Raw genomic sequence first — 19,468 nt, forward strand, 5'->3', positions numbered from 1 at the left:
TATTTGTTTGAGAGAGAGCATGAGCACAAGCCAGGGAAGGACAGAGGGAGAGGGAGGCTCCTCGCTGAGCAAGGCTCAATCCCAGGACCCCAGCATCACGACCTGAGCCCAACGCAGAGGCTTAATCGGCTGAGCCAGCCAGGCGCCCCTATACATCACGATTAAAAGAGAGTTGCATTATTAGGGTCTACCCTGTGAGAAAGTTTCCCATAATAATTAGAAACCATGCCTTCAGAACATGAGGGACTCCGAACTCTGGGAAACGAACAAGGGGATGGTAGAAAGGGTGGGGGTAACTGGGTGACGGGCACCGAGCGGGGCACTTGATGGGATGAGCACTGGGTGTTATTCTATATGTTAGCAAATTGAACACCAATAAAAAATAAATTAAAAAAAAGAAGCCATGCCTTCTGCCCACGCGAATTCCCTTTTATGAGCCATCTTAAAAATTTAAAGTTTCTGTTTGGGTTTAAGTGGTTTGTTCTGGAAAGCGTGTTAATCAGCCTTTTAAGAAAGTGGGACTTTCGGGTTGTATTTGAGGTCGGCTCTCGGACACTTGATGCTCGCCAGGGAGAGAGAGGGTGCATCGGGCTCTGCTGGAAGGACGTGCTCACGGCCGTTATTCAAGCTTCGGCTCACGCCCGACCTCGCTGGACCCGAGGTCAGCGCGCAGGTGCTGCGGTCCGCGGCTACAGGTGCCGCAGCCTTGGGGCCGTGCTCCGCCCGCAGACGCCCGGGGTCGAGGCGCCGCCCACCTCTCCCCGGAGGACGCTACCGCCCCTTGAACTCCGCTGGCGCCCGCGGGGACACCGAGGCTCGGCCTCGGCCCCCACAGCCCTCCGTCCGCGGAGCGAGCCTCGGGGCGGCCCGCAGAGGTCGCCGCTCCCCGGCCGCGGACGGCACGCGGCGCCCCGGCGCCCCCGAGCGGAGGGAGCGCGGCGGAGGGCGAGGGCGAGGGCGGCGGGCGAGGGCGAGGGCGGCGGGCGGGGCGGGGCGCGGTGACAGCGCGGAGCCGGGCCCGCCCCTGGCTCCCACCCCCGGAGCCCACAGCGCCCGCCGCCCGCCGCCCGCCGCCCGCCGCCCGCCGCCCCGGGAGCTCGTCCAGCCCCGCGCTCCGCTCGCCCGCCGCCGCCCGCGCCCGCGCCCGCGCCCGCGGCTCCACGGCCCGGTAAGCCCCCCGCCCGGCCCGGGGACCCCTGGCGCTCGCGGGGCTCCCTGCCCCCGCGCCGGGGCCCCAGCCATATCTGGGCAAAATATTCAGCTGTCGCCGCCGCCGCCAAGAGGGACTGAGCGTGGCTCCCTCTATAAATAGCCGCCGCCTCGGGTTGCCTCCGGGGCTGCGGAGCCCGGGGTCGGGGCCGGGCGGGCCGCGCGCCGCTGTGCCCCGGGGCACCCCCGTCCCTGGCCCTCCGCGCCGCGTCTGCAATCGGCGGAAGGACCCGCGCGCTCTGGCGGGGGGGGGGGGCTGTGCCGGGCGGGGGGGTCCTGGGCGGAGCGGCCGCCCCTGCGGACCCGCGCCCCCCCGCCCCCCGCGGACCCCGCGGACCCCCCGGCGGGGCTCTGAGCCGGCGGGCGCCGCGCTGCCGACAGGTGCCCGCCCGAGCCCCCGCCCGAGGCGCCCGCGGACGGGGACCCGGGGTCCGGGCCGCGCCAGCGGGTGGCAGGAAAAGTTTCCCGAACTGCGGGGCTGGCGCGGCGGGGAGCCCCGGGACTCGCGCGTGCCGCCGACTCCCACAGCCGCTCCGCCGTCGCCCGCTCACCCGGCGGCCCCGCGTCCCCCGCTCGTCCGGCGGGTCGGGCCCGCGCCGCGGAGCTGGGCGTGAGGCGGGGGCGGCGGAGGCGGAGGGAGGGCGCGCACCTGCCCGCCGGCTTCCCGCGCGCACCTGCTCGCCGCCCTGGCCTGGGGCGCCGGGGGCACGGCCGCGCGCATGCCGGGCGTCGGGCAAGCGGACACTGGCAGTCCCCGTGGCCCGGGCCCGTGCTGGGCCCTACCAGGGTCCCCCCCAGTAGTCGGGGCCGCACACCTCCAGGAAGAGCGTCCCGCGGTAATTATGGGCACCTCTGCTGGGAGGCGGCCGTCACCCTCACAAAGCAGCCTGGGACTCAGATAGCTTTAGACCCAAGGAACCGGGCAGGACCAGAGGCTCCAGTCCAGCAGCTCCCTGGCCTCAGTTTCCCCATCTATACAGTGCCTATGATGGAGCCTTGGAGCCACCCAAGCACCCCGCAACCCCCCACCAGCACAGCCCATTCCTGCCGTACCCACCCTGCACCTGGGCTCCACCTTCACCCTCTCAGATTCTTGGAGGTGACCTAGCCCCAGCTTTTCCTTTTCCGAATCACAGAACCAGACCCTAACTCAGGTTTTGGGCCTCAGAGGGAGCACCCCCAAATCCTCATCTTTCTCCTAGTGATGATGACAGCTGTTTTGTTCTTTGTCCAGGGCGGAGCAGAACCCCCTGCTCAAGGCCACATGCTGCTGGGCTGGCCAGGAGGCCTGCAGGCCCCACTAGCTTTTCTCATTTCTTTCCTGATCCTTCCTGCTTGTTCACGCGGGTCTCGAGGATCTGTGAGCCTCCCCACCAATGCCCCCTCTTCTTTGATCCGCGGCTGTCCAAGACTTTCCCTCGCTCAGCCAACAGCGCCCTAGTTCTGAAATTTCATTTTTGTTTCTACTTTACTTTCTATGTTATGTTTTCTCTAGACCCACCTCAAAGCCTCGCTGATAAAGAAGGAAGGGGAAATGAAGACAGTCCCATCAATTTGAGCCATACAACAAACAGCCAGGGTGAAAGCAAGGAATGTTGTCATTTTGGTTTATTTATTCCCTTTAATGAACCAATCTTGTGAACCCACATTTTAGACCATTTTGGCCCCTGGGTTGCTCCCAGCTGAAGTAGTAAGCCAGTGCCCTCTAAAAATAGCCTCCGCCCCACCTTATCAGGGCCTCACACCTTCTCCCTCAACCCGGGTAGGGCTGCTTCCTGCTGCTCAACAAAAATGTAAAAACAGGGAGTAGGTAGGTATTTAGTGGCAGCTCTGAGTAACAAGAGGTGGACTGACCTGGAGGTTAGGATGCCTGACTCCAACCCCAACTCTACTGCCCACTTAGAGTGACCTTGAGCTATGAGGGGGTGTTGGGCAAGCTGGTCCCCAGTAGACCTAGCATGAGAAAAGTGAAGTGCCGCCCTGTGAAGAGGAGGGAAAGAGTAGGAGAAGGTGGCTTCCCAGGAGCCAGGGGAGGGGAGAGCTCAGTGGCAGTTGCTGCGGAGAGACAGAGGGGCTGAGGACTGGGCAGGGGCCACCAGGATTGGCAGGTGGTCGTGTGTGACTTTGGCCCAGGCTATTGCAAAGGGCTCAAACGTGGGATCTGCTACTGCTTTACTGGGGGCGGTGACCCAGCCTGTGTCTGAGCCTTAGTTTTCTCCTCTGTGCAATGGGGATATGGGTTGCTGTAGGGATTAAGTGAGACGATGCTGGGAAAGCCCTCAGCCCAGTGTTTGGTACCTGCAATGCCATTTCTAGCCTTAGGGAGAGAAAGAGGCAGAGGCTAATGGGAGCTGAAGACATGGGGACAGAGGCTGCCACTCCTGAAAGCTGGGCTAAGAAAGGAGCAGGGAGGGGGGTAGCAGGAACTGGAAGAGGTGGAGAAGGACCCAGAAGAGGCTGAAAAGAGAATACAAGGGGTGTGTTTATGGGGGGGACCGGGGCCTGCCTTAAACACCTGCTCAGCGTCACGGGCTCTAGAATCACATTCCTCTAGCATCAGGATAAGCAAAGAAATAAAACAAAGCCCGTCCCGGCTCAGCCCCCTGTGTTCCGTTGGCAGGCTTCAGTATCTGCGAAGGAGGGTGGTGATGGGCCAGGAAGGGTAGTTTGACTCTGCCCAGGAGCCTTGTGACCTTGGCTTGCTTACTTCTGAAATGACATCATCTATCGATGACTCCGGCTGAGTCCAGGAGTCATAATGGCCTTTTCCAGTCAGTGTTTTGATTTTTCAGTCTTACTAATGGACCAGCCCGGCAGCCAACATTTCTAAAGAGGCCAATTCACTTTTCACTTAAAGCCAGAACACCAAATAGATCAATTATTTGGCTGCTCGGAGACGTTATCAGTTTAAAGCCACAGTCCTGTTTCTATGGGAGAACATGAATCACAGGGCATAATTCCGAGGCCCATTTCCTCTCTTTCGTTTTATATGATCCTCCTTTGGTTAATTGTGAAAGGACCCGACTCTCTTTGCTCCTAATGGTAACGAGAGAATGAGCTCATTGGAGTCAACCTAGGACATGTCTGAGAGGTTTTCTTTGATATTAGGAGGTGCTGGGTCCTCGCCTGATCTGAAAAACTAAACAGATGCAAGCATGTCTTCGGTTTCTCTTTTCTTGCATCCTTTTGTTTTTCTCTCAGACAAAAACACATCTGTGAAAGGCTGAAGTTACTGTGCATGGGGAGGAGAGGGGGAGGCAGGCCGCGCCCAAGCACCTGCGCGTCCCTGCCTCAGGACATCTTCTCAGGGTCCGTAGCCAGAGTGAGAGACTGCTCACCCTGGGCCTTCTGGGTGGTGACCCCAGGGCCCTTCCTGGAGATGATTCTGTCGGGTGATGAGTTGTGGCCACTGGGGTGTTCACCCTCCATGTCCCTGGGAACTGAGGGAAGCAGCAAATGCCTCTTGGCCTCACTCAGTCTCCTTCTTGGACTCACCTCTTCTCCTCTCTTAAATGTCAGTGACACTCTCAACCCTATTCTCTTTCCACTCCGCATCCGCATCTGCCTACAATCCCATTCACCCCCAGGGCTCCAGCCACCAGCTATAAACTCCCAACTCCCAAATTCGTATGTCCCGCCTGAGCTGCTCTCTGCTCCAGGCATCTATGACTCCTGCCAATCAGACACAGCCAATGGGGCCTCCCAAAGGCACTTCACACCCAACAGGCCTGACTCAGGCTCACCACCCACTCTTCCTCCAGTGTCCCCCATCTTGGTTAACATTAGTAACATCATCCACCCAGGCACCAAGCCAGAGACCTCCCTTTCCTTCACCACCTCATTTATTTGGTCAAGAGTCCTATCAATTCTACCTTCCAGAATATTCCTTCCGTTCATTTCTATCTCCACAGTCATGACCCCAATCAAGTACTTGCTGTCTCCTCCTTGAGCTACTGCCAGGGGCTTGTAAAATCTCTCTGCACCAAATCTTTTCTTCTTCTATGCCTCTGTTAAAAGATCTTTATGAAATGTAGCTCTGACCCTTTTATCCTTCTCCCTTCAGAGGCTCCCCATTTCCTACCAGATCCTTAGCATTGAACCCAGGACCATCAAAGAAAGACGCAGCCCCAAGCAACTTCTCCAAAACCATCTCTTGGCACTCTCGCAGATGCTCCTTACCTTCTGGCCATGGTACAAACCTATATGCCTTGATGGCTTCCTGTCTTTGGCCCTGCTCTTCCTTCTGCCTGGAATGCTGTTCTCTCCCCTCCTAACAAGGTGAATCCTTTAAAGCAAAGCCCCTCATTGCCTTACCTGTGCTCTCTCGGCCTCCAAATGGACCTCAGAGCACCAGCCGCAGTGTGTTCCTAACGGGATCATCTGTTACATCCTTATCTCTGACTGGACTGACAGCTCCGTGAGGACACTTTATGGCTTATTTATTTCTGTTTCCCCAGTGTTCCAGGTCAGAGCTCAGAGTTTGGCACAGTGCAAGTACTTTATGTGGTGATAAATGACCATTGGATGAGTGAATGAGTGAGGAAAAGGGTATGCAGACGAAAGCCCAGTGACAGCCATGACAATCACAAAACATCAGCCAGTATCTACAGCATGTTTTCCCACCGGACCATTGATTCCATGAGGGGAGAAACCACGCCTTCTCTGCTCCCCCTGACTCTGTAACCCCGTCAGCCCCATCCCAGTAAATAGAATGAATCCATGATCTCATTTGAAACTCGGGAATCCTGTAAGGGGAGAAGGGGACGGGCAGGTATTATTAACCCTCTTTTGTTGATGGAGGATAGTGAACCCGAATAGGAATCATTCCAGATCATCCAACTAGAGCACGTAGTCCAGAAAAACAAAAGTGCTCTCCAGGGTTTGGGCAGCTTGAGGAGTGAGAGCCCTTGTGTTCTATACTAGGGCTTTTCTGGCATTTGAATCATTTGGGATCTTATTAAAATGCAGACTCTAGCCCAGTAGGCCTGGGAGCTGTTCTGAGATTCTGAATTTCTAATATGCTCCTGGTGCCTAATAAGCTCTAATCATTTTATTAAGCAATAGGCTTAATTTCCTAAGAAGCTCTAATAAACACCTCATAATGTGAGGCTCATCCTGCATACACAGACTACCACACTCTGAGCACCAAGGTGAGTGCTAGTTATCTCAAAGTCTCCCCTTGGCCATTGCATTAAGACGTCGTTTTTATTAAAATCTATAAATGAATTCATTTAAGCCCTGACTCAAAATCCAGGGCTCTTTCTGGTAGGGTTGTTGTTTTTTGTTTTTGTTTTGTTTGTCGTTAATGGAGCACATGCAGGGCACCCAGAAAGAGCCTGATGGGGCAGGTCGTGGGGGAGGCATGTGGGGGAGGCGGCGGGGGGAACAGAACAGGCAGGTGGCAGGGAACCTGGTGATGGGACACATGATTGTGGGGAGGGGCCTGTGGCCATAACACGCGGGTGAGGGCAAGACCCCAGAAACGGCCTGCTGTTGGAAGGGTCAGGCTGAGCAGCAGTGGGTGATTTCCATCTTCTGTACCCTTCCTTCCTTCTCCTTTGCATTCTGGAGCAATTTAGGCCCAGATGGGTCTTTTAAGCCCAACTCCCCAGTTCCTGGCCAACCTAAAACCTCTCTTCAGACTATTGTGTCCCATCGCCTTTTCAGGGCACACTGCTTCCAAGCATGGCATCTATGAGCATGGGATGAGTGCTCCCAGTGGCTGCGGGGGGCCCAGGTGCCCCCTTCAGAAACCACTCAGAAGACAAGGGTGAGGGGGGTGCCAAAGAGGGACTTCCTCCTGGCAAATCCAGAGAGATTTAAAAAGTCAGATCAGAAGACAACATTGTATGCATTTGTTTATGTCTTTTATACTGCATTCTATTTACACTATTAAGATCACTTAAAATCACTCATTTACACTATTGAGATCACTTAAAATAAACCTGAACAGGCAACAGAAATGGTAAGAACAGAAATTTTAAAAAGACAGGGCAGCAAGCTTGAAAACCAGAATTATGAAACCCTGAGAATCTGGTGGGAGCTAAGGGCCATGCTCTTAACTTTTTCTGGAGAAAAATGAATGTACCTCTGCATGACAGTTTGCATGTCACTTCAGCGGGCGGGTGGGTCCCCCTGGAGGCCACTCAAAGCCCAGGGTAAGAACACCCACCACAGAATGAAGAGAGGAAATCAGGCCAGCGTGTTGGCTGAGATGGCAACTGTTTTTGGACACCCAAGTCAGCTCTGGGATGAATCATGACAGCCAAGGGGCAAGGGCACAAGATGCACTGGGGGATGGTTGGTGTCTGATGAAAAGATCACCAGTTTTCAGGAGAGCAAGGTGTTTTCTGAGCCCTGATTTTTAGAGTGTACATCACGATGGTGAACATGAGGTGGAAGCAGTGTAGCATAGGGCTTAAGAACATGGACTCTGAGACCACCTCTCTGGGTTCAAATCAAATGTCTGCCTGTGACTAACTGTAAATTCAGGTCATTTTAAACTCTCCATGCCTCAGTTTCTCCTTCTATAAAATGGTGTTGTTGTGGGGATCTGTTTCACCATCTATAAATTGGGACTAAATTAGTTATCACATGGCACTATGTAAGACTGCACCTGGGTGGGATGTGGTTGGCGTCACACAGCGGAAGCGATGATGAGAAGGCAGCCCGGCGTTGTGGTGATGCGTAGTCAGATGGGACCCTGTCTGGATTCAAACTTCAGCTCTAGTACTTACTAGCTTTGTGATCTTGGTCACTGTATTAAGTTACATAGCGTCCCCCCAAAATCATGTCCACCTGGAACCTCAGAATGTGACCTTATTTGGAAATAGGGTCCCTGCAGGTGTAATTAGTTAGGATGAGGTCTCCCTGGATTGGGGCGGGCTCCAAATCTGATGACTGGTGTCTTTATAAGAAGAGGAGTGGCCACACACAGGGTAGAAGGGCCTGTGATGACAGAGTCCGCGATGCAGGTGCAAGCCAAGAAATGCCATGGAGTACTGGCATCGCCAGGAGCTAGGACAGAGGCACGGGACAACAGACCTTCCCTCCGAGCCTCCAAAAGGAACCAACCCTGCTGACATTTTGATTCCCTTTTTGAACACTCTGAGTTGCAACAGAGTAACTTTAAGCCATCCAGTTTGTGGTGATTGGCTACCGCAGCCCTAGGAAGCTAATACAGGCGGATTACTGTGGTTCAGGTTCTGCATCTGTAAAACGGGAATTAAAAAGTACCTACTTCGGGGCACCTGGGCGGCTCAGCGGTGGAGCGTCTACCTTCGGCTTGGGTCATGATCCTGGGGTCCTGGGATCAAGTCCCACATCAGCTCCCTGTAGGAAGCCTGCTCTTCCTTCTGTGTCTCTGCCTCTTTCTCGATGTCTCTCATGAATAAATAAATCTTTTTTAAAAATGTACCTACTTCATAGAGTTATTTAGATTGTATGAAATAATCTGCATAGTGTATCACCATGCCCATTAGACAGTATGTACAGAATAGCGCTTGCTATTATAAGGTACAGTGACATACTGGGCATAACGCCCCAAAGATGAGGTTAATAGCATTCTACTCTATGTCTGCATTAGAATTTACATACGAAAAAAAAAAAGAATTTACATACGCAGTGTCCTATGGATGAGCTTTGATGTGGCTCCCATTTTTTGCTAATATAATCAGATGATTTGTACATATATCTTTGTACAATTCGGTGACTAAGTGAATAAGATGAATTCCTGGAAGTAGAATTGCTGAGTCAAAGGGCGTGTGCAATTGGGTAGATATGGCTTAATTTGCCTGAACGAAGGTAAACCCATGTGAGCTTCTCTTCTATGTGACAGCACCGGTCTCCCCCGCAACATGTGAACACTGGGAATTCTCAGGCTTTTGCATCTTTGTCAGCGTGTTGGATGAGAGACAATGGCTCATTTCTTAATTTACCTTTCCATAGTTATGAGCAAGCATCATTATCTACTCATAGGCTTTTTGGCCTTTTTTTTTTTTTTTTTTTTTAGGTGAATTGCCTGTTCCTTTCCTCTTTCTATATTTTCACTGGATTGGTTTTGTTGTTGTTGTTGTTGTTGTTGTTTTGGTTTGCCTTGGGTTTTTGGTAGGACTCTTGTCTATTAAATGAATTAGCCCTTTGTTCAATGGGCAGCAGATATTTTTCCCCCATTTGCCATTTGCCTTTGTCATTGTTCATGATAATTTTCATATTGGTTTTTCAGAAAATACAAAGGTGAGCTTCATAAGCCAAATGTTATGCTAATGCCTGCTGAGAGGCAAGGTGACAAGTTGTGTTTGTAAAATGGAGAATGAGAAGAGGAATGAAGTCCACAGGTTTTTCTACAAACCAACTTTTATTCTTTTGATTTATGGCTGTCAAAGCCAGTAATAATGCTAGGCTTTCACTCATTTACTTAGCAAACCTGCCCTCAGCACTTGAGGGGTGCCAGCTTTGTGTGGGATCATGGAGAAGAGAGAGGTGCTTGCTCCCAAGTGGCTTTCAGTCTTGTGGACAGAGGGGTACAGTAAGACGATGCTTCTGATGGTAGAACTCTGATGGCCTCTTCCATTTGTATTAAGATACTTGGCTTGCTAGAAGCCTTTTCAGCTGGGTGAAAGATGGAGTAGAAGAGTCTGGGCCTGGTGACAACTCCTATTGGCTTGAACTAGGGGAGTTGCAGGGAGGAGTGGAGAAGGAGCCACAGAGCAGACGATGGCCTGGTTCGCAGGCCAGCTAGGGTTGGCAGATGGTTTCCAAGCCCTTTCCTGGAACCCTGTTGCTTATAGTGATTCGTGCAGTGACTCAGACACTGTGATGACCTCAGGAGATGAGAAATGAAAATACACACTGGTGCATGCACACACACACACACACACACACACACACACACACACACGGCCTTCCTAATTTAAACCATTGGACAATTTTGACGGACATGTAGACCTTTGAGATTCCTGTGTCGTGGGATGGGGCTCATAGCAACTGCAGAAGGAGACAGAGTCAAACACTGTGTTTAGTTTCCCTGCTTTTTCAGCAGGTGTTTTCCCACATGACTAAGAGAATGAGATCAGCTGGGGAAAATAAAAGCAAACAGGCCAAAAAAACAAGTCTTTTAAAGATAGCTGGTCTCTGAGTCCCCATCCTCCCCACTCAGTGGCCCCAAACATCTTTCCTAATAGAACCAAGTCTTAAATCTCATCTTTCAACTCCCCAACAACCACCACCATCAGTGGAGACGTCAACTGTCTCTGGAAGGCCTCATCTGGGACTCTGTCATCCCCGCTCACATGCCTTTGGTAACCCCTCCCCACTACCTCCTGAATCAGCCCAGTGCTCATCTCGGGCCATTTTTTTTTTTTCTTAATGTTAGAAAGTTTCTTGCACAGATTGTAAATCCATGTCCTGGTAATCTATGTCTTCTGCCCGCTGGGGAGCCACAGAACACGTCTGTTCCTCCTTCCCAGGGTCACGCGTTACGGGTTAAAGAGTGTGACCATGTCTCCCCTGGTCCTTCAACTGTTCTTCATATGGTCCTGCCATCCTTCTCTGGACTCAGCACCACTCGTGAGAAAAGGTCCAATTCACAGAAGAGGTCGCCCACATGGTCAATAGTCATATGAAATATACTCAGCATCATCAGTGAGCAGGGAAATGCACAATGAGATACCACCACCCACTCGCCATCATGGCTAAGGCTAAAATGAAAAGCACTGACCATAGCAAGAGTGGACAGGGTGCAGAGCAACTGGAACACTCATCATCACTGGTGGAAATGTAAAATTGTGCCATTACTTTGGGAAAGCGTTTGATAGCATCTACTGAAACTCAATGTGTACTTACTCTGAGCCAGCAATTTGACTCCAGGTATGTACCCAAGAGAAATAAGCCATTGTTTCTACCGCAAGATATTCATAACCCTATTTATAATTACCAAATACTAGAAATAACTCAAGTGTTTGTTACTAGCAGGGTAACTAAATAAATTATGGTCTAATTCATTTAATGGAATACTACACATCAGTGAAGAAGAATGAGCTGTTGCTAACATGCAACACGGATGAATCTCACAGATGTAATGCTGCATGAAAGAAGCCAGACATGAGAATGTTTGCATTTATATGATGTTCAAAAAACAGTTAAAGCCAATCTGGGTTTTAAGGTCAGAATAGTAGCTATATTTGAGGGAGATGGGCTGGGAGGAAGTATAAGAGCATTCTGGTGGCCTGGAAATGTCTCATGTCTTCATCTGAGTGGTGTTTACATAGGTACGGACATGGAAAATTCAGGAAGCTGTACTCTCAAGACTTGCACACTTGACTATATATAAAACCAATGCCTTATTAAGAAAGAAAAAAGTCACCCCTACTAATGAAAGAGTGGTGGCCCAGAGCTAAGCTCCAGAGGAAGCTGAGCAAGACCAACACTGTCTTGCTTCAGCCACTGTACTTTGATTAAAGCAGCTGAGATCCCACCATGACTTTGGGGGCCCATGCCTCATGCCATCAACTGACATTAGGTCAATAGTCACTTGAGAACCCCTAAATCTTTCTCATGGCTGCTTAGCTATGTCCACCCATCTCATGCTCATAGGGTTGGCTTATTTGGTCTCAAGTGTTGTGGGACTGAGAAAAGGGGAAGGAAACCAGCAGTCTAAACTATATTATCCTTTATTTCATTCCCTTCGTATGGCATCCCTTGAGGGGTGAATGTTGCACCCTCACTTTAAAAACAACTCCATAGGGCAGCCTGGGTGGCTCAGTGGTTTGGCGCTGCCTTCAGCCCAGGGCCTGATCCTGGAGACCCGGAATTAAGTCCCACGTTTGGCTACCTGCATGGAGTCTGCTTCTCCCTCTGCCTCTCTCTCTCTCTCTCTCTCTCTCTTTCTCATGAATACATAAATAAAATCTTAAAAAAAAAAAAAAAAACAACTCCATAAATGTCAGAGGTACTGTGTGACATGACCAAGGCTGCCCAGCCAGACAGAACCCAGCAGGGGCCAGATCTGTGTGATCCCTAGTCCAAGCTCTGCCTTTCTACAGGCTGACCGGAGACGAGGCCTCATCTATAAAGTAGGGCTCATGGCCTAGCTGTACACCCTGGTGGGGGTACACGGGAAAGACACCATGTGTGTGACGCTACCCCAAGGATCTCTATATGAGTGTTATTCTTCCAACTTAATTATAAGCTTCCTGAGGGCCAGGAAATGTCTTAATTTCTGTCTGTGCCACAAAGTCCCACCATGCCCTGCACATAGTAGGTTGTCAGTAAATAACCAATGAATTGGGTTGGAGAAACTGAGATCCAGAGAGATCTAGCAACATGCCCAACTTGCATAGCAAGTCCTCAACCAACAGGACTTGTAACCAGATCCTCTGACTCCCATCCCAGTGCTCCTTCTGCCATTGCACAGTGGGCCCTGCTTCCCGTAGACCGCAGGGACTGGAGATGCTAATGGGTTGGAAGATACTAAGGAGAAGGGACAAGGACCATCTGAGGGGAGACAGGGCTGAGTCTGGCCCTGGGGCCTTCAGGGTCTGTGTCCTGGGGAGAGAGCTGGGGACAGGTTGTAGGTGACACAGTTGCATAGAACCGTACTCTCAGCAGAACGCTGGGTTTGGGTGAATGCTCTGCAGTTACTCTCTTGAAATTCTTAATGTTTTCTTTGGATTTGTATTTTTAAGTGAAGTCCCGTGGCCAACGGAGCATGCACCAGGGCTTAGAGCGTCTGCCCGTATGATGTCCCACCTTCTGCTGCCGCTCTGCTTCCTGGGGGCGGGTTCTCAGACCCCAGCTGCCTCACCTGCTGGTGCCCCTATTTCCTGCCAGCCTCCCCGCATCTACCACTGGGGATCTCTGGTACATTCTGCAGGGCAAGCATCTCATCCAACCCTGTCCAGCACTGAGATCCTGATACCGTCTGATGGCCCATTTCTGTGTGTTGGGGCAGTGGCCCCCTTGTGTGAAGGGGAGATGCCTGGCTCGACCATCTGGCCCCCATCAGGGCAGGGGGAGGAAAGTGGCAGTGAGTGGATTTGGCGTGCATGCTTTGTGTCGTAGCACATGGCACCTGTGTGATTGAGACAATAAACGATAAGAAAACACTATGACACATCAAGCGCAAGACCATGAGGGAAAAGGCGAAACTTTATATCTTGGTGCCTTGAATGGCTCTTTTTTCCTGATTTTGAACAGAGGAACTTACGGTCTTATTTTACAGTGGACCCAGACTCCGCCAATTTGGCAGCCAGTCCCGCCGGGGAGATCTTTCCCAGGGCTGGGAAGGGGCTAGGCGTCAGCTGAGGGCTCCCTGGGGAAGCAGGATGGCAGGGCATGTGGGCCTAAGTGGCTGGGAAGCTCGGCCCGGTCACCTGCTCTCTGGCTGGATCTCATCACAGGTGACAGCAGGCCCTCAGGCACACTCACTTGGTGCGCTGCAGGGACCAGGCAGGTGGTCGAGACTTATAGGCTGCTAAGGTCTCTGCATACTGCGTGGTTGCTGGTAAGGATTCTTGTGTCCCATTCAATGACCCTGTTCTAAAACCTAAGCATTGAGGAAATTAAGCTCCCCAAGACGTCCAGTCCCTGCTTGTCTACCCCTTCCGCACCCTACTTGGCAGCCCCCAGCCCTGACCAACCCAGGGTTGGTGGACTGTCTCCCCTTGGGGGTCACTGACCTGCACGGGAATTCGGTCATCCGCCCCACTCCCTGGGCCTGCAGCCCTGACTAAGCTGTGGGGAGGGAGCCCTCACTTTGTGCTAGGCCCGGGGCTGCACACTGAGATGCGGAGCTGGTCAGCTGGCAGAGAGGACGGGGTGCTGAGGGCCATGGGAGCACAGTCTTCTCTAGGTGGCAGCACTGCTTCCCCACTCCCTGGAGGTTGTAAGGGAGAGGCCAGCCTCTCCAGCAAGGAGGTTGGGGGGCGCCTGGGTGGCTCAGCGGTTGAGCACCTGCCTCCCGCTCAGGTTGTGATCCCAGGTCCCAGGATCGAATCCTGCATCAGGTTCCCCAAGGGGAGGCCTATGTCTCTGCCTCTCTCTGTGTCTCCCATGAATAAGTAAATAAAATCTTAAAAAGAGAGAGAGCAAAAGAGAGAGATCAGGATGTTTCACTCTCTGGAGGGGCTGTGCCTCCGGGACTTAGCAGGACTTCAGAAGGCCTGGAGGTGGGAAGAGGGCACTGCAGGCTGAGAGGACAGGTGGGAGGACTGAAATGTCAGGGCTGGCCGGGGCCAGGGGGCTGGCACAGCCAGAAGGTCTGGGCTGGATCAGAAGCTGGGGAGGCCCAGAAGCCACCGGCTCTCCGTTGGCTTCAAACCCCAGGCCGATGAGTTTGCTCTGTGTCACAATGACACCTTTGAAGGGGGCTTTCAGTTCAGGAGCAGCATCAGAACTGATTTTCATGAAGATCGTTTCAAGGCTGAGTGGAGGCTTGGAACTGGAAGGCAGGGAGGCAGGGGAACTGAGGCAGGGAGGCAGGGGGGCTGTTGTGGTAACGTAGATTTTAAAACGCCAAGCCCCGTGGAAAGGGAGAAGAGGAACAGATAAAAAGGACGTGAGAGAGAGGCCTCTAGTCACAAAAGGACAGTAGGGTAGGATTCCATTTAGATGAGGTACCTAGAGTAATCTCATTCATAGGGACAGACATAGATGGCGGCTGCCAGGGGCTGGGGAGGACGGGAGGGCAGGACGGGGAGTGAGTGCCTGATGGGGACAATGTCGGTCCGACGAGATGAACAAGTTCTGGAGATGCGGCCCTGATGGCTGCACAGTGTGGCTGTGCTGAATGACACCGAACTGTTTACTTAAAAAGGTTAAAATGGTCAATTTTATGTTATGTGCAATTTGTCACTATGTCAAAAAAGCCCCTGATGTTCAAAAAATAAGAGAAAGAGGGAGAGGACTGGGACTGAGGGGCGTGGGGACTGAGCAGAGTGACGGGGGTGGCAAGGGAGAGCGCAGGCCGGCTCCAGGTGTGGGGCCTGGTGTGTGGGGCTGCTCAGGTGCGTCAGCCAGGTTGGGGGGGTGGGGGGAGGCGGGGCCCAGGGCAGGCCTGGGGGCCTCAGGAGCTGGGGCTGGAGAGACTGGCTGAGAGGCATCAGCTTCTCACTGGTCACTGTACCACACGGGAGAAGGCCCGGCCGAAGCGTGAGGTGTGAGGAGGGAGCAGAGCCCAGGGGCCGAGTGGGCCAAGGAGAACAACTGACCCAGTCGTCCAGGAGACTGGGGGGGATGGGGGGGTGGGGGGGCAAAAGGAAGGAGAAATGCGGAGTCTGCGCTCTCTCACTCTTGCTCCTGCGGGCTGCCAGCAGCAGGGCTCATTCACGGCGCCTGAGTGCGGTGAGGGGAGTGTGTGGGAGAGAGGATGAGCCTCCCAAGGGCTGCGGGAGGGTGGGGTGCTCATGGGAGTCCAGCAAGAGCCACAGCAATCCAGGGCCGAGGGCGCTTCTGGGGACATGGCTTCTCCATGTGTCTCTCAGTCCCGTGAATTCACCCTCCTTTGAGGACTCTTACGCCCCTAAATGTCTCTTCCGTCGTGGCCTCAGCCTCCACCTGCTCATGATGATCTCCTCTCCTCACCGCCAGCTTCTCCTGCCACCTGCCTCACTTTCTCCTTGGGTCCCAGTTCAGCACTGCTACAGATTGGATTATATCCCCTCCAAAACTTGTACCTGTGAATACGACCTTATTTGGAAATAGGGTCTTTGCAGATGATCAAGTTGAGGTGAGGTCCTGAGGACAGGCCCTACTCTGGTATCACCGGTGTCCTTATATTAAGGGGACTTGTGGACACAGACGCGTACAGGACAGTAGACTACCAGCTCAAGGCTAGGGATGCGTGAGCTTCGCAGAGCCAGGGGAGAGGCACGAACAGGTAGGTTCTCCAGAGCCTTCAGAAGGAGCCAACCCTGCCAACACTCGGATTTGAATTTCTAGCCTTCAGGACCAAGAGACAAAAACTTCTGTTGTTGAAGTCAGTCTGTGGGACTTTGTTAAGATAATCCCAGGAATTAATACAAATGCCAAGAAATAAGAACTCATTCACCCAATTCCAAGCCATCTCATGGCTCATTGACTAGCCTATCAATCGGTTGCCCTTGAGCCAGGCACCCACTTTGTCCAGTCAGCCAAGAGGATGACGTAAAGCGTGGCTGCCCCCCGGGGAGCCTCATGAAGGAGGGCAGGAGGGAGACAGTTCTCTCAGGAGGAACAGAGGGCATCTCAGGCTCACTCGTGTCCCTAAAGCCAGGAGAAGAGAGAGGTGCAGGCTTCAGTGACGAGGGATCATGGCCTAAAATCTCTTTTGGCCAAAATGTCTTCCCAAAGAGGACAAAGACGCAAGATGATGGGGTACAAAGAATCAACTTTGTAAATCAGCCTTTCTTCACCCATCATCAAGATGTTCACTGTGGCTGAAATAAGAAGATGGTACAACTGGAAAATATTCATATTAACTTGTGACTCAGCCCCTCCTGACCTCAGGGAAACACAGTCCATAAATCAAGATGCTGCTCTGGGCACCTCCTTCCAGAGTTTTCCCATGGGGATGGCTGCTCAAAGAGCCATTAGCTGTAGTGACTGGACCCACTTCCCGTGAAAGATTTAAAAGTGCATTTGGTACTCGGAGATCTTCCCCACCTCAGAGCTTTCATTTCTGAAGCTTCCTGATGGATGGCCTCAGCCCTTGACCCACTAATTTTTACTATCCAACCTGCCTGGTTGTATTTCCTGGCAAGCTTGTAAATTCTATTTTTTTCATGTTGAGCCGAGGTCTAAGGCTTCTGCTGTTGAGAGGCAGGGGTGGCCAGATGTGCTGCTAGTGTAATATATACGCTAGATTTGGAAGATTCAAGTTTTTCAATGTATTTTAAATTTACTGAGCTGCCCTTTCACTTTTCTCATAACTCTTACTCAGGACTCAATTTATAAAGCAGGTAAGAGAGGTGCTTCGGGGGGTCATGCTGAGCTTCATCACCCCCTTCCTACCCCTCCCTCCTCTCTTGGGTTCCCAGCCCCCCCAGGCCTGCTTGTGGCAGCTAAACCTTCACAACACTCAGTGGGGGAAAAGGTACTATTACCCCCTCACTGTTTAGGGGGATTGGCAACTTTTTACTTCTATAGCCAAATCCTCCTTTCTTCAAGGGAAATCTGGTATAGAGCCACAAAAAAACAAATCAGGCAAAAGCAAGGGGAGCCCCCTCACTCAGCCTTTCTGCAGGGGCCCTGGAGGAGCCTGAGATCTCCCTGCATGCAGTTTAAAGACCACCCATCTGATCCAAAGATGTCTCCAAGAGGTACAGGTTATAAGCAGAACTTCCCAGTCCACTTCTGCTCATTTTACAGATGAGCAAACGGAGGCCCAGGGAATGGGAGGAATTTAGCAAGGACCACCTGGGTAGTTCCCACCACAGCTAGCTCTCCAACGAGTCTTCCGAATTTCAGCCCTGTGTCTGTCAGTGGCACCTCTTTTATTAGGAAATGGAAGCCTTTTAATTTTTTAAAAAAGATTTTATTTATTTATTCATGGGAAACACACACACACACACATACACACACACAGAGGCAGAGACATAGGCAGAGGGAGAAGCAGGCTCCCCATGGGAAGCCTGATGCAAGATTCAGTCCCAGAACCCTGGGATCATGACCTGAGCCAGAGGCAGACACTCAACCACTGAGCCACCCAGGTGTCCCTGGAAGCCTTTTATTAACAGTTATAAAACACCATCTCTTCCTAAGCATATTTTCAAGTTGAGCTTACCATGGGCTCGATGCGCATGGCTTTCACCTCCCTCCCACCCTGTCCTTCCCCTCCTCCAGCTCCCCATGTTGCTGACCCTGGAGGGCAGTCTCACTTTAGAGATGCCAATTCTGGGAGCCAAGTAGGTGAGCATGGCTTGAAGCTGACAGCTTCGTAGCTGACCTTACGTGCTCTCCGCTCCTCTCAGCTTATTTAATGTAAGGTCTTATAGCTCCATAATATTCACAGGACACTTGACATTAGAAAGCACACCTTTAAGTCCTCTGAAATAGGACTTGTGAATTCAGTGGTACCTTGGATTGTGCAAGAATAACATTAACTTCCCCGTGCACACTAACAGAGAGACTCCTTTGGGAAAGTTCATGATTGTACCCCTCTGGGTGGTGTCCCTGGAGGTGGCCTGCCACCCAGCCCATCTCTCCTTCAATGAGCCCCCTAGTCCCCACCTACTTCTCTCTTGCTCCTTCACAGCTACTTTTCCTACTCTCTGTTCTCTTGTCTTGGCTCATCCCTTCTGCAGGCTCTGTCCATCACTTTTTCTAAGGATTTTGGTGCAAATCACCTAGGAAATGAGTCAGCTGGCAAAGATAACAAGCATGGGAAGCTCCCAGAGTCCCAAACCTTAAAACCAGCGGGTCCTGTCCCCAAGTCCCTTCTTGTGTGAGTCTGAGTGGCTCCCTCATATGACCCAGAAATGAGGCTAAGGATGTTACCCAAACTTGATTTCATGGGATTCCAATTCCAGGAACATTTTCTCAGAGACATGGTTTCATGGTCAAAGACCAGGAAAATTCTGCTTGTAGCCTGTTTCTCCTGGAGGCACCCAATGTGTGGAAGCCTATCAAAAGTTTTAAGAAGCCCTGCGGTCTCAAGTCCTGTGGAAATTTGTATAACCTCAAAACTGAGTGCCCAAAGCGTGTTTAGCAGCTAGTTCAGAGGTGTCCCTGTGAGTTAGTTCTGGAAGCCTCTGAACCTTTCACTAGGGTCCCTCTTGGCTATAGATGCTCTGGCTCCACTCAAGAAAAGCCAAATTAGGTTATTCTCTGAGAGCAGTCACTGAGGTTTGTTTTTTCTTTTTCTTTTTTTTCTTTTTTTCATCTATACCAGAGCATTGTCAGCTGCTGTGCTTTCTTTGGAAGTAAATAGAAATGAATCAAGGGGGACCCATTTATGGTCTGAACATTGCATTCTTGGGGTCTGGGCAAAGGAAGACGTCAGGCCAAGCCAAGCCATTCTTAGAGAAAAGGATGGCACTGAGGTTTTCTGTGTTTGGAAAGCAAGTCTTTTCTTACCAGGCCAGCTGTCATATTTCTCTTACAGATTGGCCTACACATGCACAAACTTACATTAATAACACATATCTCTACTTTCTGAAATGGAGGCTTTTTCTGTCAGCTGAGTGAACTTTGTTTTTCTGATTATGTTTAAATGCACTGTTTTTAGTTAACAACTATTCCAGCTTTTTGATTATTTGGTTGTCTTTTCCTAGCTTTCATTTCT

The 19,468-nt window shown here is 51.7% G+C and overlaps 1 protein-coding gene across 1 annotated transcript in view; it reads left to right on the top strand.

The window, feature by feature from the left end:
* Positions 1-1,081: 1,081 nt before the first annotated feature.
* Positions 1,082-19,468, top strand: part of TMOD1 (tropomodulin 1) — an 80,957-nt gene continuing 62,570 nt past the window's right edge. The window contains exon 1 of the mRNA XM_077912630.1: positions 1,082-1,168. The gene's annotated coding sequence lies outside the window, so the exon portion shown is untranslated. The remainder of the gene's footprint in view (positions 1,169-19,468) is intronic.

This window comes from Canis aureus, chromosome 10 (genome assembly GCF_053574225.1).
Source record: "Canis aureus isolate CA01 chromosome 10, VMU_Caureus_v.1.0, whole genome shotgun sequence".
Lineage (NCBI taxonomy): Eukaryota > Metazoa > Chordata > Mammalia > Carnivora > Canidae > Canis > Canis aureus.